This window comes from Panicum hallii, chromosome 1, assembly GCF_002211085.1.
Source record: "Panicum hallii strain FIL2 chromosome 1, PHallii_v3.1, whole genome shotgun sequence".
NCBI lineage: Eukaryota > Viridiplantae > Streptophyta > Magnoliopsida > Poales > Poaceae > Panicum > Panicum hallii.
The window spans coordinates 28,493,528-28,519,139 of NC_038042.1; the positions used below are offsets into that span (position 1 = coordinate 28,493,528).

The window sequence follows — 25,612 nt, forward strand, 5'->3', positions numbered from 1 at the left end:
AATGTAATTCATGGCACGCTGATACGTAGCGCCAGCATTCTTCAACCCGAAAGTCATAACCACATATTCGAATAGCCCTACTGCCCCAGGTACTCTGAATGCGGTCTTGTTTACATCCTCCGAAACCATGAAGATCTGGTTATTACCGGCGTTGCCATCCATGAAACTCAAGATCTTATGACCAGCAGCCGCGTTAATCAACGTCTCCGCGACAGGCATCGGGTATTCATCCTTTGGAGTAGCCCTGTTGAGGTCTCTGAAGTCCACACAGACTCGCCATCGGCCATCCTTCTCTTGCACAGGTACAACACTTGAAATCCACTCGGCATACCTGCAAGGCCTGATAAATTCTGCTTCTAGCATTTTCTCCACTTCCTTCTTAACCTCCACCAGGACTTCAGCCTTCACTTGTTGCGCTCGCTGCTGAAACGGCCAAAATCCATTCTTGAGTGGGAGCCGATGCTTGACTATACTCCTGTCCAACCCAGGCATCTCCGTATAATCCCAGGCGAAGCAATCTGCGTACTCCTTTAGCAAAGCTATCATCAGCTCTCGTAAACACGGGCGTAACTTATTGCTGACAAATGTTGGTCATGGCTTATCCCCAGGACCAATATCCACTTCTTCGAGCTCGTCAGCTGATGTAAACCCGTATTCTAATTTTCCATCATCTGTTAAATCAACACTGCAGATGGACAAAGAAGATATTAAAAAGAATTTCGGCCGATCGTTGAGATCGGCCGCTTTATATCCTTCATTGTTCTTTGAAACTTTACAATAGAAGTATAGCCGGCTGCTAAAGCGGGCCTCCCTGTAACTGGTATGATCATGTAAAACACTTGAAATCAAAGGTTTATATTTTATTTTTTGGAGCCGATCGCGGGAATCGGCCTTGCCAAGTGCGTCAGAGCAGCTCGTTCTTTGTGACTTATCTACTATGTAAGGCCAGTGGATAAGACCAGCCTCACCCCATTTTTTGTAGCCTCAATGCGGTCGCAGCCTTCCAAACAGATCGCCGAGATCGGCTCTTGGTCTTCCGCATCCCAGATGCTCATGGCAGCATGCGAGATCTCGATCGAGTCATCTGCATGAACCACTTCTACCTCATCTCCATCCCACTGAATTAGATATTGATGCATTGTGGAAGGGATGCAGCAGTTGGCATGGATCCAATCCCTGCCAAGTAGGATATTATATGTGCTCTTGCTGTTGACGATGAAGAAAGAGGTCGGGATAGTCTTGTTTTCAACGGTCAGATCCACACTAAGGACGCATTGTGCCTCTGAAGTTTGGCTGTTGAAGACGCTTAGCGTGATGTTGGTCTTGATCAAATCTCCAGCGGACTGCCCCAAGCGGCGCAGCACTGAGTACGGCATTATGTTAACTGCCGCTCCTGTGTCAATCAACATCTTGTTGACGGGCTGGCCGTTTATGTAACCCTTGAGATATAAAGCCTTCAAATGCTTGTAGTTCTTGGCTTGTGGCTTCTCAAATATTACGGGCCGCGGCCCCAAGTCAAACTGGGCCACTGATAACTCTTCACGGCCTTGAGCGTGGAACTCCGCAGGGAGCACAAACACCATATGCGTATCAGCCGATGTCTTCGCATCGGCTCTTGTTGATCTTGGCCGCCACTCCTTCTTAGGAAGGCGCGACTCCCTTTTCTTCGTATAGTGGACTTTGTCTGCCAAATCCGGGCACACCTTCCTCAGTGTCTCAAAATATCTAGCCTCAGCTTCCTCCAGGCTGTGCAACCACTGAACCCTGCATTTTTGGGAACGGTTAAGTCCATCAGGGCATCAGCGTGGACGGTGATACTTATCCTCTTCTTATTCGAAGTCCACCCTTCTTCGTGGTGGTTGAATCTGTTCTTGCTGGGACGGCACATATCCTAAACGTCGGAAAACCAAGACCCCCTCTGCATCTCGCTTCCGGGATCCGCACTCCGGGCAATCCTTGGTAGTAGGCAATTGGCTCATGCCGGAATCCCAACAATACTTGAAGAACTGGCAATGCTAATGATCACGCGTGTCTTCCCGCCTCTTCAAACTTTTTCCAGTACAGCGTTCATACTCTACCTCCTCTGACTCACGCTAGAGACGCTGCTGGTACTGGTACTCGTATTTCTTGAGGAGATCGGAAGAAGCTGGCCGCTGATTCCTAACATGCCTTATTTGTTCTTCCGTGATATATCCCTTTTCTCCTTATTGGGGCTGATCGCAAGGATCAGCCTCTTCATTCTTGGTTCGGTGGCATGGTGCAAGCCCTGTCATGTTAATGCCAAGTGCGAAATCTAATTGCCGCCTCGCAGACCAGTTATAACCTTCCACCATATTCACACTCGGGAAGGGCTGGGTGTCGACCTTCATGGCAGCTTGGCCTAAGATCAATCGGCCTTGCTCAATAGCCGATTGGATCTACCGACGGAGTTCCTTGCAGTCGCTCGTGTTGTGAGTTAAAGAGTGATGCTACTTGCAATATGATCTCCCCTACAGCTCCTGTGCTGTAGGAGGCTTGCAACCTTCAGGTAACTTCAACTGTTTTTTCTTCAATAACAGATCAAATATCTATTCAACTTTGCTCACGTCGAAGTCAAAACCTTTCGCAGGCCCTTGCTGTTTCACCCACTTATAGGACACGGGATTTGCCCCCCGAGTCCATTCTGCAACTGCTACTTCCTGATCATCCCTAGAGTCTTCAGCGTCTTCTGTGTCGATCAATGTCACTTGATGCTTGAACTTATCCTGGTATAGCTCTAGGTGGCGCTGCTCATATGTCGTTAACTTTTGCACCAAGTGCGCCAAAGAGTTGAACTCCAATTGGAAAGCCAGATCCCTGATCCGCTTTAGTAATCCCAAGGATGCCAATTCGACCGCCTCCTCTTCTGAAATACGGGTCGAGTAACATCGGTTCTTTACTTCTCTGAAGTGTTGGATGTATTCCGCCACGGTTTTCCCATGCCTCTGCCGTACTTGTGCCAAGTCGGCAATTCTTGCCTTTGCAGCTTCCGAGTGATACTGAATATGAAATTGCTCCTCCAGCTGCTTCTAGGTGCGGATCGAATCAGGGCCTAATGATGTGTACCATCCAAAGGCCGGCCCTGTGAGAGACTGCGAGAAAAACCTCACTCGCAAGGGATCCGACACCAAAATCATCCCTAGTTGTGCTAAGTATCGGCTCATGTGCTCGATGGAGCTAGATCCTTCTGCTCCACTGAATTTGGTGAACTCAGGAAGCTGATACTTAGGCGGTAGGGGAATTAAATCATAGTCACTAGGATATGACTTAGTATAGCCGATCGCCCTCCTCTTTGGTAGAATGCCAAATTGATCTCTTAGGATGGCACTGATCTGATCTACCGTCTACGCTCCTAGGGCCGAGTGCGCACTATTGTGGCTCGGCCCGGTGGCATAGGCAGCCAGCCACCCTCTGCACTGAGTGTACCAGATTATTGCTATCCGGTATATAAGCACACATATACCCATGCGGGATCTCCTTGGGCGGCTCGCTGAAGAATTGGTGATCCATAGGATCACCTCCCACCTTGTAGACAACATAGGCCGGGGAGCCGTGTGACTCCGAAGCCGCGAGCGCATAAGGCAGTGGTGGCCTAGCCTGGAATGGCAATTCTCCCTTATAACTTCCCAATGTAGGTCCCGTTGGAGAGTATTGATGCTTCATGATTTCCTGAACCATGCACAGCGCAACACGCTCGAAAGCATTTACCAAGCTCTCGGAGTGTCGGTGCAGTGAGTGGGCCACCACATAGTTTACTTCCTGACGTAGGGCTCTGGTACGATCTTCTGAAGGGGTAGACAGGTCTACGCCATCAAGAGCGCCTTCGGGTGAAAATCCCTTCCACCTAACGCCGTGATGGCGGGTCTTCTCGAAAGAGCCGATGAGATCGGCTTCGAAGAGAGCCTTGATTTCGTCGTATTTCTGCTTGTGTTCTGTAGGCAGCTCCTCGTACGTGATCGGATGATCTCTCGTCATCCCGTCAACGGAAGTCGATGAAGTTGATGAAGATGGTCCCACTGGGCGTGCCAGAATGTGTTGTCGGTCGAAACCTACCAGCGAGCAGCGACAGGCAATACGAGGAGCCGGGAGGCTCCCGAGACTGCTGGCGGGCCTCGGTCCCTCGGTCAACGGCCCGAGATCCGGCACACGTCCTGGTGTTTGGGTTGGTAGGCATGCCATCTGACCTTGTACCTGATCAGGAAGGTGTTATATGTTAGTTTCCTGCATGCATAGACACGTATCAACATTAGTCCGAGCCGTGATCGGCTCATCGGGTGATTCCCTATATCGGCTGTAAAGAGCTGATTGTATTCAATACCAGATCGGATCTATAAACAAGGCAAATATATCTGATGGTAACATAAATCTTGCTCTGTAACTATTAAGCTAATCCAATCTATGACAGTTAAAGCTTTCATTGCATAACTGGAACATCCTACACGTAATTGCGCCTAACAGATACGGAAGGTAAAGAAACAACAACCTAAACAGAGGCCTAAAAACCAACTGAAAGCCGACTCTCGGAACAATCCCTTTTTAAGCTGTTATAAAGCACCAAATATACTACCGGAACATTCAACCCATTTGAAGTGTCTAATCTTGCAGATATTAAACAAAATCCCCGATGAACAAAGACTAACCATAAAAGATTGGATCTACTATACAAAAATCGAGCAAGGTGCTGCCCTTACACCCGAGATCGGGCACAATGACAGCTGAACATTTACAGGTAATAAATGATGCACGATTAAAGCATGGAAGAGCCGATGCTACACTATAAACGTTAAGACAACTAGTGCTACTCACCATCAACAATGCTTCAGAACGAGAAACACCAAAGATGGATAAGCAGGGATGATGCCGCCCCGATCATGCGGGGCGTGATCGGGGCTGCACGGCACTTACCTGAGAAACCCTAGAACAGGGTGGTGATGCGCCGAGAATTGTTGGTGAATGATTGATTGATTCCTTATTCATGATCCAGAGTACATATTTATAGTCCAGAGACTTGCCTTCCCCAACCAATCCTAACTAAACACGACATGAATCTTGGCTATCTCTATCTAAACTATTTAAACACACATGCCTATCTAGATACATGGCCAACCCTGGCCTTAAAAACCCGCATAGGGTCCGATTCACAAGCCCACTATGATTACCTTTCGAGCCCATCTAGCTTCTCAGCCCACCTTCCCGGCCCGCTGAGTTATGGCGATAACAGGTGTATAAATGACTGGATCTATTGACTGTGGTTTCCATAGGCGTGTTGTGTAGTTTGTGCTATTTCTGGAGACTCCAAAGATTTCTACAAAAACTCCAGAAGTTGCGGAGATTCCAGAGAAATATCCGGAGTTTCCATAAGTTACTAATTCCGCTGCAAGTTTTTGCGTAAAATTTTAGAACCTCCTATTTACTCCCATCTAGGCGATATCAAAGGTTCTTTTAATTGGTATCAGAGCCGAAGCTCTCAATTTCGGGCTTAACCGTCTTGAGAGAAGATGTCTACAGGAGGTGAAATATTGCTAGAACTTTTCTTGCTTGATGGTTCAAATTATGCATCTTCGTTCGCTTGTGTGCTTTGTGTTCTTAGGACTATGGGTCATTAAATTGAGCGGATTGTAGATATAAGTATTTCTTCTCCAAGTGTTGATTGGTCCAATCTAACCAAAGAGGAAGAGAAATACTTACAACTCAATGCTCAAGCTACTAATGTTTTAGTTCGTGCTTTGAGAAAAGATGTATTTGATTCCATCATGGATGATGATTATGTTGATGACATACTTGAGGATGCGCATCTTATTTGGATAACACTCAAAGAAGGATATGGAAAGTCCAAATGTGATGATGCTGAAGAGCTTACATTGGAAAAATCATTTGAGAAGTTCCCAACATCATCAATGATCTATGAGAAGCCTCAAGTGATTTCTTCAAATGGTCAAGATGATGTTTCCACATCTACATCATCACCAACATATGAGTCATTTCAAGGTAATGCAATGGTGAGTAGGCTAAATGACCGGGCATGTCACACTTCTACTTTAAGTTGTGTTTGTAGAACTAAAATCTTGAAGGAAGAAGAAGTTTGTGACAGCTATCACCCAAGTGAGGAATCAACCTCTTCTCCACATGCGACATCCATTGGCGAAGCCGATGTGTGTCTCATGGCTCAAGAAAAGAAGAACTCGATAGAAGTAAATGATTTTCTTTTAGAAAGTCATGAGAGGAAAGAAGACCTGCTCATTAAGAAGATCAAAGAATTAAAGACTCTAACTAAGGAGCATGAGAAACTTAAGGACTCTCATGCACTCTTAAAAAACTCTCATTTGAGCAAACTTGTGCTACTAACTCTATCTACTATGTTGCTCAATTAGAGAAAGCTAATTGTGAGCTAAAGGCTCAACTTGAGGATCTCACTAGCAAGCATGTGGCTCTTCAAGAAAAATATGATGATCTATCATGCTCCCATGAAAAGCTTGTAGATTCTGATGCCATGCTAGATATAGCTCATGAGGTTATGGTAACTTCGGTAAACCTCATCTCCACAAGTGTACATGCTCTCTAGTCCATCTTGATTTTCCTTGTGCTAACCCTTGTTGCTCTCAAGCAAATATCTTCCTGAGCACTACTAGTGACTTGGATAATGTAGATGAAAATGAGAAGCATAAGGGTCATGGGGAACTCAAAAACAAGAACAAGTCCAACAAGCTCAAGTACAAGGAGCAAAGTTAAAATAAGTTCAGGATCCCTCTCACTTGCTTTATTGCAAGAAAGAGGGTCACCATGTGAGAGATTGCTCCTTGAAGAAAGAAGAGAAGGATATGAGCAAGAGCCAAAGTGAGAAGAAATGGATGGCTCACATCAAGTGCTTCAAATGCTCCAATATGGGACACTATGCATCCATGTGTTCCAACAAGGTTGATGACAAGACCTCACTTCCAAAGAAGAAAACAAGAAGATCAGAAAGGAAGTGTTGTGGTTGCAATGAGAAGGGACATGAAATTGCATCATGTTCTTACAAAAAGGATGGTCTTTGCACATCATTGAACAAGAGGCAAATCGGCAACAAGCAAATCAAAAATCATGATGTGAAGAAAAAGAAGATATCTTGCAATGACAAGCAATACATTTGCTACACTTGCCGAAGAAAGGGACATATTGGTAAAAATTGTCTCTTGGGTAAAATTTCTAAGCCCAACTCTTTCATTGATCATTCTTAGCTTAGAAAGGCCAAAAATGGAACTTATGCTTCTAAGGTGACTCATACACCTTATGGAAGCACAAATGTCATTTGGGTGCCTAAGTATCTTGTGATTAACCTTCAAGCACCCATCATGGATTGGGTACCACCAAGTGCTTGAATTGGTTAATAGGTACATGGAGATGCATTGAATACTTGGTTCACTTGAGATGAATTATATTTCACATCTTATGTCAAGATCCTTTCGATTGGTATTTCTCATCATATGTGGAAAGGGTGCCAAATATGGATATCATTGTTCTACTTCAAGAATCAATGTCATCTCGTTAACAAGTACTTCAATTAAAATATCTAGCTCCTAGCCTTGTGTAGGTGTGAGTTGTTTACAACTTGTTTTTAGTGGTAAACACTTGTTGGTGGCTAGATAAGTTTTAGTTAAATTCCTACGTTATATCATATGATGCTTTTAATGGCTCTCTAGTAGAGCATGATCTTTTGGTGAATATAGATGATAAATGTTTGGTAATGGCTAACAAGGTTGGAAATTTTGAATGATCAAACACTTGTTGATATTTGGAAAATTCATATTCATCAAGATGCTAGAATGCATATATTGGATTTCTCAATCTTTGATGGAAATTTTAGATATGTAACATTTAATCCTCTGTGAAAGCTCATTCAACAAATGCCAAGCATCCCATTAATCAAATCATGGGTATTGTTATATCTAAGATGGATTAGAGTTGTCTACATGTGCCTCATCAAAGAGCTTGTCTAAAAATTCGAGGCACCACTCCATCAACAATATTTGTGGAGACAATCAAAGAATGGTAATCACTATCTCAAGTTCATGTTCTTTTTCAGTTTTACTCTCTTGTGTCTTGTCTAGTCACTTAGGGTAAAAGAAGAACTTGAAGATTTCAATTGAGTGATATCCATGCAAGAAGAATTCACTACCACTTGACAAATATTGAATTGTGGCTATTGGTGGTAACATAAATGAGAAATTTGGTTGATATCAAGTGGGTCTCTCACTACAAGCTAGATCATTGCATTGGGCTTCATATGAGAATTTCAAACCAAGCAAGTTAAGAGGGACCTATATATATATATATATATATATATATATGAAGAGTTGACTTGAGGCATTTGATTACTTGGCTCACATATGAAGATACGAAGCAATGCCAAGAGACAAGTATGAAGAATCAAACTCAATCCTAGTGGAGACAAGTATGAAGATCAAACTCAATTCTAGTGGATTCATTCATCATTCACATTCTAGAAGTCTCCACAACAACAACTAACATATGGTAGATTGCAAGGGTATCATTCTCATCTAATAAAAATTCTACATGATCTTATGGTTCTGAGTATTTCTTGGCATAAGTATCATTCTTTACAAAATTTGTTTTTGCCTTAACCTAAGATATAGGATGTGCTCCACTTGAGTCGTAGATGAACTCGTGCATATCTCTTGTAATTCAAATACTTGGATGCACATATTGAGGGGGTGCTCATACTACGTTTTGTCTTTATGAGACTAACATATTTTCATGTGATATTCGCATATTAGTCTCATGGAAAGTAAAAAAGAATTTTGGAGTTATGCTATATCAATCCTATCTTTTCAATTGGTTTGATGGCTTATGTTTATCTAGCTAACTTCCACAATATAGCTTAAATTCCTCTTGTGGCCTAAACGTCCTATAGTGCACATAATCTTGCCTTCCACCATATGTGTGCACTATCCTTTGCGGGAATTTAGTCTATATTATGAGGTTTCATGAATAAATGATCCAATTGCCCAATACATCTAAAGGGTCATTATTTGTGAAACTCTCCATTGTGCGTTTAAAGCCTTCTCTTTTCTATGTTTTGTAACAAGATTCTTCCAAGGGCTTACCGAATAGCTTCAAAATTATTTCATATGAGTTATGGTCCCTACAAGCGTGTTTCTTCTTAATTGGATTCATATTCTATTGGTATCATATCAATTGAGACTATAGTTGGGACCGATGCAAGTTAAGTTGAAAGAACAACAAGCTCACTTGGTTGAACGAAAATCAAAAGAAGAAAAAGAGATAATAATGGATCAAAGGGGGAGCAAAAGTTCCATGAGAATCAAGCAATGAGGATGAAGAAGGATAAAATCTTTTGATCTCCTTTGTTGAGAAGTTTGAGTCTCACTTGTTGGAGAAAAGAATATGTCAAAGGATGTTGAATGGTTCCCAAGAGTTTTTGGTTGATCTAGGATTATTCTGAGAGGTTCCACTCTTTTTGGCACTTGGATTTTGAGTGAGTTGAATAAAGGAAGGAACTAAAGAATGGAATTCTCTCCATTGTGGAGATCCATGATCAATTCAACAATGGGTGGTAACTCCTGGTTCCCAATGTGCAAATGTTACGAATTTTACCTTTTAGAATTTTTGTGAGTTGCTTTAGGTAAAGGAAGAACTAGGAACACAATATGGATCTTGGATGGTCATAAGAGCTCAGTTCACTATAATACATCAAGTGGGAGCTATTGACATTCAAATGAATTGAACTTAACTTATTCAAGCCACTGATGAGTTGGTTGTCAATTCAATATAACTTCATGTGGTAATCTACCTACCTTGGTGGTGGTGTGTATTCATCGGCATAATTTCCATTGTCACAAATTTCTTATGCCTTGACCAAGATATAGGATGGAGTCCCCTAAATTCTTAATTGAACCAAGTGCACGCAACAAGTAATTCAACCACTTGATGCACATATCAAGAGGGAGCCCTATCCTATGTCTTGTGTCTTTAAGACTAACCATTTCTTCTAGTGATCATATATGTAGTCTCTTGGTGCGAATGAGTTTCTCAAGGGCCTCAAGAAACAGATGATCAAGAAGCTTCAAAAGATGGGCCAAAGACCAATGCTGCTGCAACCTCCGGAGACTCCGGACAAATTTGCGGAAACTCCGAACAAATCTCCGGAAACTCTGGAGATAATGGTCAAGTAGCTTCCAATCAAGATTGAGAAGAAAAAGGATGATGATCTAGTGCAGCATCAAGCTCGTAGAGCATGAGTTTAGTAGGATCGTGATGAAAAGGGCTTGAAATATCCATGATGGGAGCATTGAAGTTTCTTATTGGATTCGAATCAATCAACTCAAGATATGCATGCTCATGTGTCAAACCAAGTACCTTAGTCAAGGTCATCTCAATTGAAGTCTTGGTTCTTTCAATTGGTATCTCGAAGACATATTCAACAAGTTTGACATCAAGTATGCCAAGCCCATCAAAACAACAATACTAACTTATAGACATTTTAATCTCTATGAAGAATGTGAGGCTTAGAGCAAAGGTATATTGCTCCATGAACTCTTGTAATAACTTTTTGCATCTAGGCCCCAACATGCTAGCGTGTGCATGAGTATGCAAAACCTTGGGTCAGACCATGAGTTTGTCTTTTGGTGGTGATCAGAGAATTATTTAGATATTTGATTGATACCTCTTGTGACATGTGTTTATCTTGTGAGGAAAATATTTTTTTGATTGAGGTATGAGCCAAATATGCTAATTTCTCAAAATTTTGACCGAAGGCTTTGTATACTTTGTTTCATAGAATGAATAGGTGAGAAATACTATGTGCCAAACCATTACCTCACTTTTCCCTTCACTTAAGTATCATATTTTCTCCCTTTTGATGGAGAGCCCTTTTTGGAGATTGATGCCAAAGGGGGAGAGATTTTGGGAGAAAGTGTAAGGGGGAGGGATGCCTTGTGGATTTCATGGGGTAAAGGGGAGGCAAATAAGATTTCTCATTTGTATGGTGTGTGCAAGGATAGAATTCAATTTGGTATCTTTAATAAGGACCACTCATGATAGTGTGTGATATTCATGTCTTGAATGGTGTAATGATAATCTCTAGCTTATTGGGTGAAATCACATGTTATGTGCATCACGGTTATCATGTTGACACCTTGCACCCCACGGATGCTAGGATATACAGGAGTTCACACACTTTAACTAAATTTGTGCATTTGGCATTTGAGGCCAAAGTTTGAAATTCATCCATTGCACACATTTAGGGGGAACTCAATATATCATAGGATTCAAAATCTTATTTTTATCAATGATGTGTAAGCTTTAATTGTATTGTCATCAATCACTAAAAAGGAGGAGATTGAAAGTGCATCTAGGCCCCCTTGTGGGTTTTGGTGGTTGAATGACATCACAATTAAAAAATTAATGAGTTTGATGAGCTTTGGATAGGTCTCATTGCAAAGAAGCGTACCAAAATTATATTATCTCAAGTTGAAGAAAGACCAAGAAAATTGAAAAGGCAAAAGAGATATAGTTGCAAGGGCTATTATATGATCTTAATGATGGCTTGCTTGTATGAATGAGTAAAGACTGATAATGCATTGGTATATTAATCAAGAAGGAAGAAATATGAGCAAGAGCTTAATATTTCAATAGAAGTGAAGATTCTTGGTTGCTTGATCACAAAGTTGGCATATGGATTAATTTGTTGAACAAATGAAATTCAATGAGTATAGTGCATTGATAGTTTGATCAAGAGCTTAATATTCAATAGAAGTAAAGATTCTTGGTTGCTTGATCACAAAGTTGATATATGGATCAATTTTTTGAACAAATAGAATTCAATGAGTACATATTATGGTGCAAGGCTACAAGTGATTTAATATGGCAAGATGGTTAAGGGTTAGTAAGAACTTGGCTATGAGGTACTAAGCGAGGGATAGTCACAAGTTGCTAAGTATCAATCATTGTTGAATCATATGGATTTAGGTGTCTTGAGTTTGTCAAGTTGATTATTGATCATACACTACAAGAAAATCCCGCTATAGATACGTGTTATTTGTAGACTAGATACACTTATTTCATATCTAATGGAGTTTAGATACACTTTACTAAAACGTGTCTGTAGCATCTCCACATGGACCGTGTCAAGAACTATAGATATGCTTCTATTAAGCGTGTCTAGAAGACATGATATATTTTTTTAGATACGGTAAATTGAGTGTCTAAGCTTTTAGTGATATTTTGCATTTTATCTTAAGCAACTTAATTAGATCCATTTTCTTGAATTCGATCGATCTTCTTTTAATTTCTAATATTGTTTGACTATGACATCACTAAGACATTATTTTACAGTCTCTTTTTATATGCAGTCATTTTATTCACTACGGATGCATACCAGAGAGTAAACAGCAAGGAAACCTAACATGAACAAATACCATTTCATATTAGATCAAATATAGTCAACAATCAATCATCTAACAAATGAAAATCTTAGATATTACTCTAATTTTTATACATCAGAAATCTATTAAAAAGCTTGATGCTTGAAGATATAATTTGTATTTCACTTCTCCATCTTTACTTCATTCTTCAGATTTCCTCACGGTCTTCCAAGATCATGCCGATTAAGCAAATATGTGTGGCCAGCCAAATTTTCATGATGAAATTGGAATACTTCAATAACCTGTAAATGAGGTTATATCAAGCATCTTTCAACAGAAATCATCATAAACAATAGCATTTGAAGATCCAATTAAACTGTAGTCAATCTGTATGAACAGACTCTTAAATTCAATATCGAATTATACTGCAACCTCAAACATAAACAATAGCATTTGAACATGCAGAATGTGTATTGAAGGATGCAGGATGTATATCCTCTGAAGACAATAGTACAGTGCTCATATTAGTTGGTAACTGATGTTATTGGATAATATATTCATATTAACATGATAGGCTGCACCATGAAACTTACCAAGCTATAATGAGAGCATCACGCATGCCTGTTAGTAGCTTAGGAGCTTGAAATTATTCTTACGACATACCTTGGAACTTTGATGCCATAATAAAAGTTTAAAAATTTTGTTGTCAAAACTAAATTTTGAAGAAACAAAAAAAATGAATCAGGGTCTTGCAGGGAAGTACTTGCATTGCCTCCACTTCATTTCAAGCCAATTATGAAATGAGCCGCATCAAAGGGGCTTCAGATTCTGCATCACAACCTGCAGAAGATCTTAATTTGAAGATACAGTGAAAATTCTCAAAAAATAAATGATATACAAAATTGTACTCTGCATACAAAATTGTAATGGAACTAGTATTATCTAATCATAACCAAGATGTCAGATTCAAGCAACTCACTCAGGAGATAAGACAGAACCGGTATGTGCTTGATGAAATATCTATGTGCCGCAAGAAAATACTTCTTGTTTTCTCATATTTTTATTAAGAATCCATGTGTCTCCATATGGAGTTTTTAAAAGCACATTGGATAGTTACAATTAATCTAATATGTGTCTTTTTATCTTTTAACATCAATTTTAAGTGCAGCTATATGTGTTTTGCATGATCTACTATTACAATGCACATGAGATTCTAAAATTAGATATCTAGCATAGCAGTACTGCATGGGATGTATCACACTATCATCAATTAATCAACGGAAGGTGGATTTCAATTGGTTCATGTGTGAACTAAGAAGGGAAGTGTTACGTAGGGAAGTGTTCCTAACCTGTTAGAGCACAGCTGTGTGAGGCGACGGTGAGCCATGCGGAGGCCGCGGCACTGATGGGCGCAACGAAGGTGCCGTCCTCATGAGCCGCTCCCATATCAAGGGTTTGCGGGTCAAGGATGCTTCTCAAACCTTTTACGCCGTCGGCGCTGCGAGTGGTGGCGGCGCAGGGGACATCACTGGCTCGTACGGCGGATTGATTTGGGGGATACAGCACACCGAAGAGGTCAGCACATTGTAGGAACAAGATCGATATGCAGTGCTAGATGCAGATAGGGAGGATCACCGACTGCTGCGAGCAGCAGTGCCAGGGAAGATAGCGGATGAGAGTTGCAGCACGGGGCAGAGCGACAATAGGATCGGAGGTGGCGCAGCCGTGCAGGGGAGGGTAGCATGGGACTTTTTAGATTGGGGGCGGTTGGGTTAGAGTTGAGTACTGGAGGCAGAGGACACGTATCTGGGACTAGATTTTTTTTTCTTCCCTCAAGCTATGAAGCACATGATCTTGACATGCTTTTTTAGTCGTAATAAAGTTTGTATCTAGGTGCTACAGGATGCTTAGCTTAGGCATGTTGTAGAAAGCGTTAGAAGGAAAATGTATCTACAGGGCTCTTTTCTTGTAGTGATATATGGTGAAGAACCTCAAGGCACTAGCTCTATAAGAATAATGCTCAAGAAAGAGGCAAAGAAAATGTTTGCAAACTCTCAAAGTATGATATTGAAGAAAAGCGGCATGGTAAAGATATTCAAGCTCAAGAGGTTTATATTGTGTTTATTATTTGATCTTGAGTATAGGTAATGTCGTACTATAAAGAGGAATGCGACGTTGATAGCTCTGCTTATGTCTCGGTGCTCAAACTTAACCTTTCAAGTGCTAACATGAGAGAAACGCTTGTCACAACACTAGCACTGGGTGATCTTTGATATTTTTTCAGTTGGAATGGATAATCCTCTGAATAAGCTTTCCATAGAGTCCAAGATCATCGAATTCGGAGTCCGGAGTAAAAAGTTATGCCTTTTTCTCTTAGATCAAAAAAGCTATCTAATGGATCTGCAGAAACTCCAAAGATTTTTGCGGTAACTCCGAAGGTTTCGGAGATTCTGAAGAATTTTACGGAGATTCCGAAGATTTCTTAGAAAAGGCAAATGCTAACTTTATCCGGAGATTCTAGATATTTTTGCAGAGTCTCCGGACCTGTTTTGAACCAAACGGCTAGTTTTTGGGTCCGGAGTCTCCGGAGATTTTCCAGAGATTTCGGAACATAACAGCTCAACGGCTAGTTTTTTGGGGGATGGGTATTTATACCCCTCACCCCCTCCCATTTGTGGCTGCTGAGTTCCTCCATTAAATGCACATTTCCACAGCCCTAAGAAGCTCTCCCAAGTCTACATTTACAAGAGATTTGAGAAGAGAAGTGAGTTGGGGTTGTGAGAGAGATTGGGAAGGAAGATTGAGTGAAAGTGAGCAAATCTATTCTTGAGCACCCAAGTTCATAGCGAGAAATCTTCGTGGCATTTGTTACTCTTGGAGGTCAAGCCTCCTAGATGGCTAGGCGTCACCCGGTAAGCACCCAAGCTTGTGGTGTGCCGCGGGAAGTTTGTGAAGGCTTCGATTTCGCCTCCGCAAGGGAAGAAATTAAGAAGTGAAGTGGGGAAAGGGTTGAGCGCGACCCGGCTTCTTTGGAAGCACCCAATGGAGACGTAAGAACCCGTGAAGGGATCCAAATTTCGGTAAACAAATCTTTGTGTCACTTGTTCTTGATTCGTTAATTTCACGACTTGTTGCTTGTGCTAGCTCCTTTCTAGGTTTATCTCGATCTATCCTTTGAGAAGGTTTGAGCTGCAAGTATCTAGTGAAATCGGTTGGAAACAACAAACCCTTGTATGGTAACTCGTTGATCAACTTTTCATTGTGGTTTCCATAGGCATGTTGTGTAGTTTGTGCTATTTCCAAAGACTCCGAAGATTTCTATGTAAACTCCGGAAGTTGCGGAGATTCCGGAGAAATCTTTAGAGTTTCCGTAAATTACTAATTCCGCTGCAAGTTTTTGTGTAAAATTTCAAAACCGCCTATTCACCCCCTCTAGACGACATCAAATGTCTTTTCAGTTAGAGCTTTGACAAATCGCTGAGAGCCTCTCCTTCCTCTCACAAGAATCGATGGCCTCTCCACGAACTCGTTGGAGGGTCCCCAAGGCTTACAAGCCCCGGATTTACAACACTTGGTGCTCGCAAGCACCGATAGCAAAGAGGTGTGCAAAGCTCACTTAACTCTAGGCTAACACCCAAAGCAATGCGTTAAGAGGCCTAAACTAGCAATAATCATGCCCTAAAAGACTTTTGCTAATTGTCTTAATATTCTCTTGAGCACTTTGGTGGATAGAGCACTTGAATATATGTGGAACACAAGTCTACAACGTCCCCAAGCTCTAACATACGTGAAAGGGCCGTGTGGTGGGTTATTTATAGCCCCAATCAAAGGTACTAACCTTTGCTCCAACGGGCAGCAAATCTTCCTTGACAAAATCGATCATTTGACCGGTTTAATAGGTCACCTCACAATGCACTGACCGAATTAATCGCTCAAGCTGTGCAAGGTAGCCATTGAGCGACTAACTCCCGGGCCCCAAAGAGCCTCACCGACTGATTCGGTGATGCTCCTATAGACATGACCGAATTAATCGGTCATTCCAGAGCTGTTCTCTTCCTTTCAGGACCACCGATTGGTTTGATGGTGGTCTTTGCGGTAATGACTGAATGAATCGGTCACACTATAGACTTCTTCTTTAACTTCCCATGGCCACCGACTGATTCGGTGGTAGCGTTGGTGGACTTACCGAATGAATCGGTCAATCCAGAGCCTTTTCCTTCTGCTGCACTTGACCTGCGATTGATTTGGTGCTTCTTCTGTACCTGACCAATTAAATCGGTCAATTGCGTCGGTGACTTTCTAACTTGTTTTCTTCACATGTCTTTTCTTCTTTGATCATTCGAATGGCTTCCATTATATCCTTTGAACCTATAAACTCCTATAAAGGTATATGTTGACAAACACATTAGTTCCAATGATTATATTGTTATTTAATCATCAAAATCACAAATGATGGCTTAAAGACTATTTTCCAAACATATATATTATGAGAGGCTAAAAAATCATGTGTTCATTTCTGAATTTTTTGTTTCTGGATCGCGCAATGTGTGCTCGTGAATGTAATAACAAAACTAGATTTATAGCTCTCGTGGACGTATGCGTAAGTGGCCACCGAACTCACCTGCTCTCTTATCTGCCCCGGTTATTAATTTTGGCTCGCAAACACCTACCGGTGGAGTGGTGTGCAGTGGAAGCCGCCCGGCCGTTCTCTCAGGTGCACGCGCATGCATGCACCAGCCAACGACACGAGCTTGCCAGTGCCGCGCCGGAGCCCCGGCCGATGGGATGATGGTCCGTGACGCCGTGACGGCAGTGGCAGATCGCTAGACAGGACTATTTGGACGGCTTCCAGGATAATGACTTCGATAAATGAAGGAGGTGCTTGAATCCAAATGCTAATATCTAAAAAAATTAAAGTTTAGCACTAGTCCCTCCAAATAGAAGTACAAATGAAGTGAGATAAATTTTGCCTAACTCAAAAACTTTAGTAGGAATATGAGTGCTAATAGATGCTAAAATTTAGCAGTTAAATTTAGCACATCCAATTAGATCCTAAATTATTTCTTATAAAGCCATATTGCTTGCTAACCACCACAACCTTGAGATTATATGCGTGCATATATGGCGTGTGAGAGCGTTGCTCGCACCTGCCCCGGCCGTTGCCACCTACCGCTAGCAGCTAGCTACTAGTCAAAGGTATTATTGGAGACTTCTGGGAGCTCACTTGCTTGTTAAGCAAAATAGTTGACCGTGCCTCCCGTGGCGAGAAGATCGACAACTTAAATTCCTGAGCTCTTCAATCATCAGCATGCGTATATCATACGTCTTTATTTATTTATTATTTTTAATTTTAGGGGGGCGGGGGGTGTTAAAGATATGATGCAAGCAAGTAGTACCTGTGTGTGTGTTCTGTGACAAAACAACTCTGAACCTGATCACCACACTAGGTGGGCCTATACTGAAAGGGGTTATTCGAAAATGAATTGCATATGTGGCAAATAGTATATGCACTATCCTCGCAAAAAAAAATAGTATATGCACTACATGACATGTATCTCCTTTTGAGAGGTCTTGTGTGCGTGACATAAAGAGCAGCATTCAGAAGCAGGAGATAGAGATGTCATATACTCTATATTGGTTAATTAGACAAGCAGTTTCATGGCTGTCTTTTTTGCCAAATTTAATTGAATTAATTTTTGTACAACTTATGTGCTCCTTTAGTAACATATCCATCACATAAGTTATATATACAAAGTATATACATGGATATATGTTAGCAAAATGTTACGACGACATGTGGATGTATCTACGAGAGTATATTGTGTGTGTATATATATATATATATATATCAATAAATATCCACCATACAGCATGGATATGTCCCATATGTGTTAGCAGTATATGTGTTCGCGTCAAAATTTAGTAATTTTATGGCTAATGGAGTATACGAAAGGAAGCCGGTGACTTAATATCAAGAAAGGTCAAGAAAGCTTTATTAGCAACGGCTTAAAAAAGAAAATTAGAGTCTTTGTATTTTAATATTTCCTTTTGTTTACATATTTCTTATTAGGCAAGTTTTGTTTAGATATTTTTTGTTAGGCAAGTTTTGTGCCAGCTCAGGGTATAAATATAAACCCCAGCTATTGTAAAAGCAATCTCTCGATCAATACAACACTGCTTTCGGTGCATCGCCACCCTCTTTTCCGAGGTTTTCATCACCGACGGAACTTGGCACCTGACGCGAGGCTGCACCGGTTCGATTTCCGGCGAAGGGTTAAGTTCTAAAAGTTCCGCCGGCCTAGGCAATTATATCGGCTACATTGGTGTTGTTCAAGACTACATCGTTTCGATCTCTTAGATTGCTCTCGTTCGGTTGGTATAATTACCTACCAATTATCGATTCCTATCAAGTCTTGTAAGGCTGCATCGCTCGACCTCTTGCTAGATCTGATAGAATCATGGTTATCTCGGTCTTGTTTAGATTTGTTGGTTTATATCTTTTGAATATGTTGCTTAGTTGCTAGTAGAGGATTGATTTCTTTATTGTAAGCATCATATTAGTTCTCATTAGGTGATAGTTTCTTATCTTGGTCTTACTTGAGCGTTTACTGCACGTGCACGTGTATCTTGTCGCAGCTAGATCCATTGGTTTGTAGCCTTTAGTTTATCGCCCTGCTGCCAATGCTATCTCAGTTAGATCTGATCCGATTAGTGGTGACGGTAGATTAATTGCTATCAGTTTGGTGGTTTTTTTGATAAGATAGATGTTCAGTAATCGCTCCATCCTCATCGGACCGCTAGCCGATGGCTTTTATTGGGGAACTAGCCGATAAGTTATTTTTACGTCTCATCGAGCCTGAACTTAATATTCTGCATCAATATTGTCCTATTGGTTCATATCATTATTTATCTGTCAGAAGCTACATCAGATATATAGCCGATTGTTTAAAATCCTATCAACATCGGTTGATATCGTTATATTGGCCTATCGGCCGATCGACTCTTTTTATCTATCTTGTTAGTTGCAGGATCAAACTGACTGGCATATCGCAAATTCAAAAGCAGAACCTGCTCAGAAGCTAAGCAGATATGCTATGCGCGCCAGATCATCATCGGCCAACGATTTTTGGCGGTAAGAATATGATATGATGAGATATGCAGATTTGAGTTCGCACGGGCATGCCCTCCGCGTCGCTGCCACATCACCTACAATGTAGATAAGGATATCCATCCGTTTGTATCTTCAAAATTTTGTATCACACACACACACAGACGAGGACGCGATTGAACTGGACAAAACATGCAGCACGTTCAATAAATAACAAATAGGAGTACTCTCCCAATCGAGGACGTATTTTAATTAGATTCGCGTACTTGCTCTCTTCGTGTGGCCGCCGTCCTCCCATATCCTATGGAAATACTATACCAAATCGTCTCCGGTGGTGGTCATCAGTCAGTGGCGTGTCACGCTGCGCCACCGGACTAATCTAGCTTAGCCGGCCCGGCCGTCTAAGAATCTTCCTCCGGTTATTAATTAAGAGCGTGCAGCGGCAGAAGAGTGCGCAGGGGCTGGGGTTGGGGTGGACTGAATTAGATGGGGATCACTAGAGTAGTAGTTGTGCTGGAAACTGAGGTGACCCGCTAACAACAACGACTACAGGCCACCTGCTGTTCTGCCACCATCGTCTCTGCCATGCTGCGTGCATTCTCATACGCGAACTAATTAATAAACACGATCGAGATTAATGGATCAATGATTGGGTTAGTTGCAAAAAGGAGAAGAGAGAGCAGGAAGGAAGCCGGCGGTCACTGTGTATGGCTGCATGCACAAACGACGACGTAGTCCAATCCGGTACGATTAGCCCGCAGCAGCCACAGAGAGTGAGCGAGGTGTATGTGGCTGCCCTGCCGCTGCTGCTGCTGCTGGCATCGCCGATCTATCGGTCGTCGATGACACGATGGCAGCCGCTGCCTTTTGATATAACTGCTACGAGAATATACATCGATAATGCCTAATAAAATATCACTGTCTACAGAAAAGGATTAACTTTACTGTGGTACCTCGAGCGTGGGGAATTGAAGGGACCGTACCATCGAATTGAATAGGAACAGTCCGACATAGTACTGATGATCTGAACAGTCCGCAGACACGAGATATGCATCGGGCATGTCGAACACGTACGTACCGTGTGGGGTGGTGCATGGTGCCACCTATTGCATGCAACGCGGGTATTGCAACAACCCATGTGTAGTGTTGTTTCTGCAGCGGCATGCATGCAGCACGCCAGCACCACCCATGCTTAGCTTTTCTCTATGCTTGAACATTTAGCGCCCGAAACTTACAGTGACTTGAAGAACAAAATTTATTTATATTTGACAGGCACGTCTCCATAAATTAATCTGGTAATACTACATTAGTTCGCTATCAGACTTTATGACTATCGAAACACTTTAGGCGACAGCTTAAAAGTCTAATCCAAATATGCGTAAAGATCATCAGAGTAGGTTTATAATGCTCAAGACAAAAGAATGGAAAACTATACAGCTTACACCATAAGGTTCTCAAAAGACAACCGATCATCATAGTGGTAAGTATTTTCTCAAAAGTCTTACTTACTAAACATGGATAGAGTAGTTGGACTATTACAGTGATCTCCATTTGACCATCCATCAATACTAACAAGAGTGGTTGGAGTATTTAGCAACTGACAACAGCAGAGCCTCATAATACTTGGATCACACGTTTGCTTCAAATTCATCAAATCAAAACAAAATAAAAAATGATATATTTGATGACCACGCATCCTTACAGTGATAAGTTGCTGATCATTCCCAAAAACGATGATTGATCAATGCAAGATGATTATCAAGTAGGCATGACATATCTCATTTGTTCTTTATAATGTGTAGTGAATCATGACCTCAATAATTAGAACATGCACCCTGCTAACAATACACCATAATCCCAAACCAGATGTTTCTGAATATGATGGCCTCGATATACTATGCTTCCCCGATGAAAGGTATCTAAACCTTATTTCCTCGCATAACTTTTTGCTGCACTGTCCTCGATTGTTTTTTTTTGTTTAAAATGCATTAGTCATTATATGGATCTTAATTATGTCAGATAGACGATATGGGTCATGCTAAGGTCTTGTCGGCGGCTAAAATTCCAACTTGCTTCACCAGATGTCAATATCCTAAAAAATCTATATATATTATATAGATATATGGGGCTTTCACGTTACCAAAAGTGGCTAGAGAGGACGGTTCCAAGCCTCAATACTGATTCAGGTTCTAATCCAGTAAACGGGATCCGCAAATTATATCACCAAAGCAATCAGCACTTACGGTTCCAGCGGCGGGCACCTTGACGGGGATGCTGAGGAAGAACAAGTGGAGGTGGCCCTCGACCTCGACGGCGTCGAAGGGCACGGACCCCGTGCAAGGTCCTCGAGCAGGTAGATCGCTTCCTCTACGACACGTAACCCGTCGAACTGCATGTCGGCGTCGACGTACGACACGGCGCGGACCCGGATGCCCCCTACCATAGGTGACCCACCCGAGCTGCTTGCCACGGTAGCCGATGTCGACATCGAGGCGGGAGTAGTAGAGCGTGAAGAGGTCCGGGTTGTGGACATGAACCTTGAGCGCGGTGGAGATGGTGACGGTGATGCTGACAGCGATAGCGGGGCGTGCCGCGACAGAGACGTGCGCGAGGCGGAGGCGGACGAGGAAGATGTCCGGGTCAGTAGGCTAGAGGAGGAAGCCCACGAGCGCGAGGAGGAAGTGGGCGGCGAGGCAGGAGACGAGGCAGCGGCCCTCGTGGTGCGGGCGGCGGTGGAGTCGGACGGACGAGGAGCACCGCGCAGTCGGCCGGGTGATGGTCGAGATAGGGTGGCGGGGAGGCGGAGGCGGAGGAGGGGAGAAGTGGAGGGAAGGCGGTTGTGGGGAGGCAAGGAGCACGGAGGGAGGGAGAGGGCAGCGGCGGGGAGCAGGAGAGGGAGGTAGAGGGCTGCGGGGAGACGGGGAGGAGAGGGGAGGCGGCGGCGGGGGCAGGAGAGGACGGTGGGGAGACGGGGAGGACGAAGAGGGGGTTAGGGTTTGGGGCTGCTGGAGGTGGTGAACGAAAAATTATCTAGCGGGGGATTTTTTTTTCAAACACGACGGTATTATCGAATTTTTCCTTCTTGTCTCAAAATAAGTATTAGTATGAAGTCCTACGTGAAAAATACACGATCATAGGTACTTTGCTGTCTTGGTGAGCTAGGTTTCATTGTGATTATTAGAAAGTTGGAGATTTTTTTGCAAAATAGCCAAAGCAAAGGCTAAGCGACACGCGTCGCCTTTCCCCTCATGAGGGGAGGCCAAAGCCCAGCAGCAAGCTGATACTAACTAAGTACCGTGGGTGCAGAATTTTCTAACCGTTGATTTGATTGTAGAAACTAAAATATTAAATTACTATCGGTATAGGTTCCACCTTTTATGCACCAGTCTCACAAATTTAATATCTTTTTCTAAGTACTTGTCGGAGGATTTCTCCAGCCGGGTGGCGGAGTGCACCCGCCTAATCCTAGTTTAGGATAAGTTTGGGGGGAAATTAAGGAATGCTAGACCAAAGGGCGTGTGAACACGGAAAGCACACAAGGGTTTAGAGTGGTTCAGGTCGCCGGAGCGTAAAACGCTACATCCACTGTGTGTTGTATTGCTTGTGAGTTTGTGAAACTTGTGTGTTGGTGGAACTTGAGAAAGCTTGCATTCTAACATGCACGCTCTACCTTTTATAGGCTCTAGGGGAGCGCGTACACTGAGCGGGGTCCCGACAGGTGGACCCGGTGACATATTAAATAACGTACACATTGGAGCCTTAAATGCCACAGATTCAGAAATCTTCCTCTTTGGTTCCCGTGCGTATCCTTTACCAGGGTATGGTCATGTGCCGTCTCGCTGGCAAAGGGTCTGCTGTCAGTGACATGCATAGTGAGAGACGTACTGTCACTGTAGGGTCAGTCTCCGCTGACAGGCGAAGGGGCTATGTTGACCTGCCGTGTTGTAGCCTCCGCGCACTGTAGCAACGCACGCCACGGCCCTCCTGCAGCAGGTCATCATAACCCTTCGTTCATGCACGCGGCACTATGATGTGACTACACGCCGCTCGCCCGCGCACGCAGTGCGGTGATGCGACGCGCCGCCTCGATAACTAGCCGGCTTACCGTGGTGTCAGCATACCTGCCCAACGTGTCAGTGGGCGGCCCATGCCCTGTCTCGGGCATGCGCACCCCAACCACCCGTATTAAATGCGATAGTTGGCTGGCTTCTCGTAGAAGACTGGCTACCATCGGACACGTGGCGGTGCTGGTTTAGCGACCACTTCCCCAGGGGCACGTGGCGGCACCGGACCTCCTCCCCGGTGGGAAGGGAGGTCCGGGCCGCCCTGGCTGGCACAGGCGCCCAAGCCCCCTGGGGGTCCGGTTTCCACATGTAGAGGCCCAAGACCACCCCGCGGTGGTCCGGGCCCGCAGTAGCCGTTCCTGAGGACCTTGTCCTCGTGGGCACGTGGAGGCGCCGGACCTGCTAGAGCGTGGGGGATTTCCGGAGACCGTGCCCCCAGTTGTCAGGCCCGGGCCGTACGTCCTGTCACCTAAAGGCTTAGTGCGAGGTTACGGATAACCTCGCGCCCCTCGGGCTGGACACTCTAGTAGGACGTACCCTTGTCTGTATGTACCGACAGAGGACCCCGGGCCCACCTCGAGTGAGGAACGAACCCGCAGGTGGGGCCATAATCTTGTGTCGCGCCGGGTGGACAGCTTGCGCCCACTGCGAAGGGGCAAGAAGGACTTTCCCCTCCGGCGAGATCTGAGGCTTCATCATCTGCCGTGTTCTGCGTGCCTGACGGTTCAGCTTCCTGTCTTATTCGCGCACGTCCCATCGTACTGGCGGTTCAGATTCCACCTTTTCCTCCTGCCTCCAGCGACCAAGCCTTTGACCGGCGGGCCCGGGCCCACCGATCATAGGGGGTGAAAGGCGGGCGCCTGATGCGAACGACTCTTCGGATTCCCCTCGATCGCCGTGGAGTCCAAGGGGGGATCAGCTTTACTTAAAGGCAAGTGCCGCAGGGATCGACTACCTTTTCGTACTTGCCTTCTCCAGACGCAGCAGCTCCCTTTCGTCTCCACTCGCACTTTTTGCGATTTGCCTTCTGCGCCCGGCGCTTTCTTCTCTTCCTGCATCCTTGCAATCCTTCCCCTTGCATCTGCGGCGATCTCAACCATGTCTCCTCTTAGCCATCCCCGCCGCTTCCAGCGCTAGGAACAGCTCGACGTGGTGCGCCGCCTCTTGGGGTGGACCACGCTGGAGCTTGGCAGGAAGATCCGGGCAGGCTCGAGCTCCCTCAACGACTTGGTCGTGGGGGAGTTCATCCTCTTCAATGCGTACATCTCCTGCAGGCTAGCCCCTCTGATCTCCTCCTTCTTCCTTCTGCTCTTGGAGGAGTTCGGTCTTCAGCTCCAGCACCTCACCCCCCACTCCATCCTCCTCGTGTCCGTCTTCATCCATTTCATGGAGATGTTCGTGGGGGTGCGGCCCTGCATCACCATCTTCAGGCATTTCTATGCCCTGGTCGGGTCAGGGAGGAGCAAGTGCGCCATCGGTGCCTACTACTTCCAGCTCTGGCATGGGATGTCCAGCTCCTACATCAGCGCCTTCTCCAGTGCCAAGTGGGAGGACTGGCGCATGGACTGGGTCATCGCTATGACCGACGCCAACGACCACCTCGAGCTGCCGACCGAAGGGCCCCTCCTCGACCGCAGCTGCTGGAAGGCCAGGCCGTCCCTACCGGCGGAGCTCGACCCAGTGCTGGACCGGGTCAAGACTCTGGCGAGGGGCGGCCTGACGTCCATGATGGTGCTGGGCGACTTCCTGAGGCGCCGCGTCGCTCCCCTGCAACAACGATCCAGGATGGCCTGCATGTTCACCGGGGTAAACAACTGCAGCAGGATCGTGCGCGGGGCCGGCTCAGATCTATCCGGCACGGAGCTGGAGGTCCTGATTCGGGCGATGACCGGCGAGGCGTATGCCCCAGAGTTGTTGGTGCTCCCGAGAGGGGTCAAGGCCCTGTGCGAGGACCAGGCGATACGGACGGCAGTCGTGGCGTCGCTGCCGACCCTCGACGAGAGCAGCCTGGCGGTTCGACAGGTGGGGGCGACCCCAAT

General features: G+C 44.2%; 1 pseudogene; it reads right to left on the reverse strand.

The window, feature by feature from the left end:
- Positions 1-12,731: 12,731 nt before the first annotated feature.
- LOC112896685 lies at positions 12,732-24,673 on the reverse strand (annotated as a pseudogene).
- Between the last annotated feature and the right edge of the window lie 939 nt (positions 24,674-25,612).